The sequence below is a fragment of the Euprymna scolopes genome, chromosome 34, assembly GCF_053919585.1.
Source record: "Euprymna scolopes isolate OS-2025 chromosome 34, ASM5391958v1, whole genome shotgun sequence".
NCBI lineage: Eukaryota > Metazoa > Mollusca > Cephalopoda > Sepiida > Sepiolidae > Euprymna > Euprymna scolopes.
The window spans coordinates 27,592,697-27,598,696 of record NC_136515.1 but is presented as its reverse complement, the minus strand read 5'-3'; the positions used below and the strand labels follow the sequence as shown (position 1 = coordinate 27,598,696).

Sequence of the window (6,000 nt, the reverse complement as noted above, 5' to 3'; positions counted from 1 at the left end):
AATATTTTTAACGATAAGTGAATGCAGTTAGTTAATTAGTGATGTCTCTTGTCGAACTCTGGAATCTTTATATCGAACTCGGGAATCCGCATAGAATTTAAAACAGAACTCTTTATTTAATCCACGGTGCTTTACCTTTTCTCTATGACAAGAGATTAGTTCATTGCTAATCGCCCAAGTCGTCCCTCCCAACGGAGCTGCCCATGTATTATTTGCAGACAAGATTTATCCTTCTCTGGAGCGCTGGCTCTTCAATTTCACTTTCCGACTCTTGATTCACATCTTCCCGCTGTGGGAAAAACATACACAATTGACATTCGTGTCGTGAAAATTCATGTCAAAGCTTTGCTCACCATCCGTTACAGTTAAGAACACATACTATATTGGATTCAAGTAATTGGGCTGTAGTTACAATTTTCCAATCAGTACACGAAACTTTGTGAAAAAGACATCACATGTAAAAATGCGAGAAAAACAATTATGTTGTTTGTATGACTAACCTTATTTAGAGTAGTTTTGAAAAGAGTGTTTAGGATAGGCGAAGATTCAAGTCAGGTTGACAAAGAAAATCAATGTTAAAGAGTGAAAATTTCGACCCAGTAGAAAGAGGAGATAAAAAGATGACTTGTCCCGCAACGTCACTAGTTTAATCGATGCTGGATACAAGAACTTAGGGGTTTGCAAATATTATTTTAAGTTCATACCTGTTAAAAATGATTCTTTGACATGTGTGTGTGTGTGTATGTGTATATGTGTGTGTGTATGTGTGTGTATTTGTATATGTGTTTATGTGTGTGTGTATGTGTGTGCATGTGTATGTGTATGTGTGTGTATGTGTGAGTGTGTATGTGTGTGTATGTGTGTGTGTATGTGTGTGCGTGAAATCAAGTTAGTCGAGTTTCTATATTATATTACAACTCGATATTTGATTCTACTTAACCAATTTATATTAATGTTGTACAGTGCTCTTTGGAATGAAAACATACGAGGTGCCTTCAATAAGTTTCGAGAGTATTTAGTACAGGCATTTAAAATTGCCGTAGACTCTTGAAAATTCAGTATGCTATACATTTTATGAGATGACAGACCAATTTTTTTTTCTTGACAACATGGATATGATCTACATGATCTACATGCATTGGGTTCCCACTTGACAGGCAGTCAACAGGTAATATTATGGTGAGGGGTTAAGGGAGTTCAGGAAGAGATTTAATTGGAAGAGGCCATCACTCATCTAATTCGGTCAGTGGCATTTCCACCAGGACAATGCACCAGTCCACAACTCCATCTTTGTCACAGACTATTTGACCAAGATCGGCATCAAGACAGTTCCTCACCCTCCCTATATTCCAGACCTTGATACCTGAGATTTTTGGTTATTCCTAAGTTCAAGGAAAACCTTAGAGACTGTCGCTATGAGAGAACTGAGGAAATGAAAGCGACCGTGACGTGTGTCATTCACACAAGATAACTTCCATAGGGCTCCTCCAGAAGTTGTAGGAACGGTAAACAAGTACATTAGAGCCGGAAAAGATTACTTCAAAGAGAATTAGAGTTTAATGTGTGTACTATCAATAAAAGTGTCCATACGAAAAAGCGCTTGAAACTTATTTAAGGTACCTCGTATGTCGTTTCTGTTTCTCTCAAAGACTTATATATGTGAGAAGGACTAGTTAAATGGAGACATTTATCAATACTAGCAAACATACAAAAAAAAGCGAAATAATAGTTAATGGTATTGAACAGTTGCATTATTTGCGAAAGCTTAATTTCCAATTCTTCAACTACTACTGCACATCTTTCTTTGATGTCACAAAAATCTTGATGAAACTTATCTTAACGCCTAGATGGATTTTTATCCTCAAGAAAACTTACAATTTTGTAAACTATTTTCTGCAAATTCTTTAATTCACGCATTTTTTTTTTCATAAACTGAGTGAATATTTCAGGTCTTTTCAGCTAAATAGTTACTTTGTATGGAAATCGCTGAAGACAAAGCGGGAAGCCACTTGGTGTAAGTAGATAAAAAGAAGAAAATATTAGTTCAAAGTAAAAAATCAGTTAACGATAAGTATTAGACGGCTGGATCCCAACCAAGAAAACATACGGACAGAATTTATGGATTTACTTGTTGAAAAGAAAATTTGTTCAGAATTCACGAAACACGCATTTTACGAGACCATTTCCCTCTTCCCTAGGCATATGTTAATCATAAAAAAGGTAACATATCATTTGAAAAACGAGGTTTTTATTATGTTTTTTATTTAATCTTTTTCATTTAAGTGAAGCAACTCATAAGAAACAAGGATATTTGGCGCTCAAGTAGACATGTTTCATGTATTCAGCCGCAGTTACCCATTACTACGCATCGCAATGTGAATTCAATCCATATAAAGTCGTTAGGATTGTTTACTAGCGATTATAAGAACGAGTATAAAATAGATACAAGATCATAAGTCTAATCTAAGATAATTACTTTGTATAAATGAAAGTAAAAACTAACTAAACGAACTTTTTGATTCCATAGTAACAAAGCTGCTGTGAGGAAGGTGGGCTCCCTCTACCATCACAGAAAACTACCTACAAATATCCTTTATCTTTACAAGGCCACGATTAGCCTCTGCATGGACTGTTGTTGTCACCAACCAGTAGCCTCTCCCTCTTACACAGCGTTTAAAACAGAATCTCTAATCTAATATTTCCCGCATTATCTGCCAAACTCCAGCCTCTGTCCCATCTTGCGTTTGTTTTACAAGTATCTCAATGGAATGTGTTTCGATGAACTTGTTGCATTGGTCCCTCCCCTTGACATAAATACCTCCGACCTAATAATCAACAAAATCCCACCCTGCAGTATGGAGGTTTACCAGTTGCCAGAAGACTTTCCATTCAACGAACTGCTAACCTTTAGAAATACCTTTGCTCCCTGTTTCGCCGACTATACCAACATTCAGAAACATAAATGTATTGTGAACAAACATCTTGTTGCATAGCTCCACATCTAGCATGTCTTTGTAGATATGGCCTTTGCTTCACAATAGTGTTTCAGTAACAATTTGCAAAGTAAAGCGAGGTGAAGTTTTTATAGAAATCACTCGAGACAAGGCATGAAGTCACCTGATGTAAGGAGCCAACAAGAACGAAAAATGATTATTGCAAAGACAGGAGATGTCTATTGAAAACACCAAGGCTGTAGGTAAAAAGAAAACAATGAACAGGAAGAGAGTTCCACAACATTGAAGTCCTTCGAAAATACTGGAATAGAAAGCTGTGTTACAATGAAGTATTAATACAGAGAATAGATGGAGACTTCTTTACAAACGAGTTGGGGCAAAGGAAACAGGGAATAGATCAGAATTCTGAAGAACACATGTCATTATAGTACTTGTAGATAAGACTGAGACTAGCAAGATCACATCTGTGAGAGGTTGTGTAGCCAATCAGATTAAAGGTTTCTGCAATTTATCAAGAACCTTCAAATGAGACACAAATTCATCAGTTCAAATATGACAACTCTATACGTGGTCTGATAGTCGACTTGTACCGACAGATAAAAGCCTCGGGCGTGAGAAAATGTTTAGAGCGATAGAGAGAACCGATTTTACGAGAAGCAGAAATGAATTTAATATATGCACTACAAGAAAATTTTGATGAAAAAGAAAGATTAAGAAGTTTAAGAGTTGATTTCTCATTGGAAGCAGAGCCGCCCATACGAATCTCAAGGAGAAAAGGGACACGCCTACGATTGAAAGACATGGGCTGAGGATTAACAGGATTATACGAAACAAGCCATTTCTTCCCTAAATCTAAACTCAGGTTTACTTCTAAATCAGCTGCATAGTTCAACTGATCCGAAGAATATGGGCGCGAAGCAATACCAGAATAGAGGATGGTATCATCAGCATTCATTTGAATGGCAAAAAAAGCTTAGAACAAGTTTGAAGATGCACAAACAAGTAAATAAAGTGTTGGTGTGACAATGGTTACTGTCGTTGATTGTTCGATGTTTCTTGCTCAATATTGTTCTATTTTTGTGTTGTTCGCAACGCTTTTGTGAGTAACCGATTCTAAAAAACAACAACAAAAAACAAACAAACAAACGAAGAAACGAATGCCAGCACAAGAATTCAACTCAACAATTATTGAAGTATCTATACACACCATCTGCACACACCATGATCATGTTGACAGAAAGGGTCGCATTAAATCACCAAAGTTACGCGACGTTGAGCCTGGTCAGTACCAGTTGAATGACCATTAGGTACTACCATGCCCTGTATGTAGGAGGACATGAGCTCTCTGCAGAAAGATACTCTGCAAGAATTAACGAGAGAATCTTCCCTGATCGAGATATGCACGTGACTGGGAACCACTTTCGAATTTTATATTCCTTTAATATTTCTTCATTCGAAGAATCCAATGCTCGGGTATCATAGGTTAACAGTAGAGCATAATAACAGCATTACATTATATTCACATTGGCAGAATTCATGTTTTTTATTTAATCTGTCAATAGTTGAATTGCTTCAATGCTTCTTGCTATAATTTTATGAACTGTTTGAACTTTGAAGTCTAAATAGAATTTTCTTTCAAACATAAAAAAAATATAAACTATTTTTTGAACAAGATTGGATTTTCCTACTTTAAAATGTTCATCTGACGTTTAATGTTTGGACTTGTGAGGTTATCTTTCGCATAAACTCCACCTATAAGTGACGTAATGTTTCTTTTTACGCATTGGATTATGTTTTACGAGATATAAAGTCATGTTGGGCCATTTAAAGCCCAGATACAATATTTATTGTCAATGATCCATCGTTTACGATATGATGCTACGTCGCCATAAATAGTGTCCATAAATACAGATTCAGCCATAAATGCCAATTTGGTTAACTACATGATCTCTCCATTGTTTCATTTCTTTATTATATTCGACAGTGAATAAATACAGAAGAAGAACAGAGAGACAAACGTAAGAGTTAAAGATGGAATAAAAATAAGAGCGAGGAAAATCAGATAGCAACATACAATGAAAGGGCAAAATGGTTGACAATAATTTTTGTGGTTGGTCACATGCTCAATTCATTGCAAATCAGGTATAATTAGAAATATTAGAATTAATATTGTTCAACCATAACTTTCTCTCTAAACTGAGGAATATCTTAGCATATAGTGTATGTTATTATAATATAAAGAAAAAACATTAGAGAAACAATTGTGGATTCATTTATGTGTATAAACAATCGGTGTATTAGTGCTACTTAACCAACCTTTATCGAAAGTCGTTATACTTTCAAATGCCTTTCACTAATTTCCTCCCTTATAAGACAACATTTACACGTTTAGAGAAATAATTGACCGGAAGAATAAACATATTTCTTAGTAAAAAAGAAACAGTTTTACAATAAAATCAATCGGATGTCTGGCGTAATCATTTTAAAATGGCACAAAATTTCACAGAGATTTTTCACTCCACTTTTACGCGCTGGACATAAAAGTAAGTTAAGCGAAATATAGTACACATTACAAACATTACGCCTAACATGTTCTAAAATTCATAATGATCTGTTAATTAGTTAGGCGAGAATCCTGCACATACAAATATATAAACATATACACATACCTAACTTTAAATGGAAATATTTTACTTCCACTCATGAAAATGTTCATTTATACAAACTTGTGTTTGGTGAAGAAATTTGGATTGGTAATCACATGTCATGTTCATAGTGTGAATAACAAGGGGATATAAGTAATATGCGTATGCGAGTATTTGGCAGCGTGGTATTTTATATTTGCATTAGTTTACGTTATTCTTGTTAGTGTGTGTATTGTTTTTAGTAGCAATTCGTTTCTGTTCGCCTGACTATAGCTAGTGTATAAGAATTCATGCGCTAGATGAAGAATACTTGTGTTTGAGTCATTGAAGTATTCATTTACGACTTTCCTCACCTGGCAAAAAATATGAGTTGTTGAGCGTACGTTCTTGGTATTGAAATG

At 35.3% G+C, this 6,000-nt stretch overlaps 1 pseudogene across 1 annotated transcript in view; it reads left to right on the top strand.

Moving 5' to 3' along the window:
• LOC145259060 (tubulin beta-4B chain-like) overlaps positions 1-6,000 on the top strand; it is a 199,573-nt pseudogene that overhangs the window by 92,576 nt on the left and 100,997 nt on the right. The gene's annotated exons all lie outside the window — the stretch shown is intronic.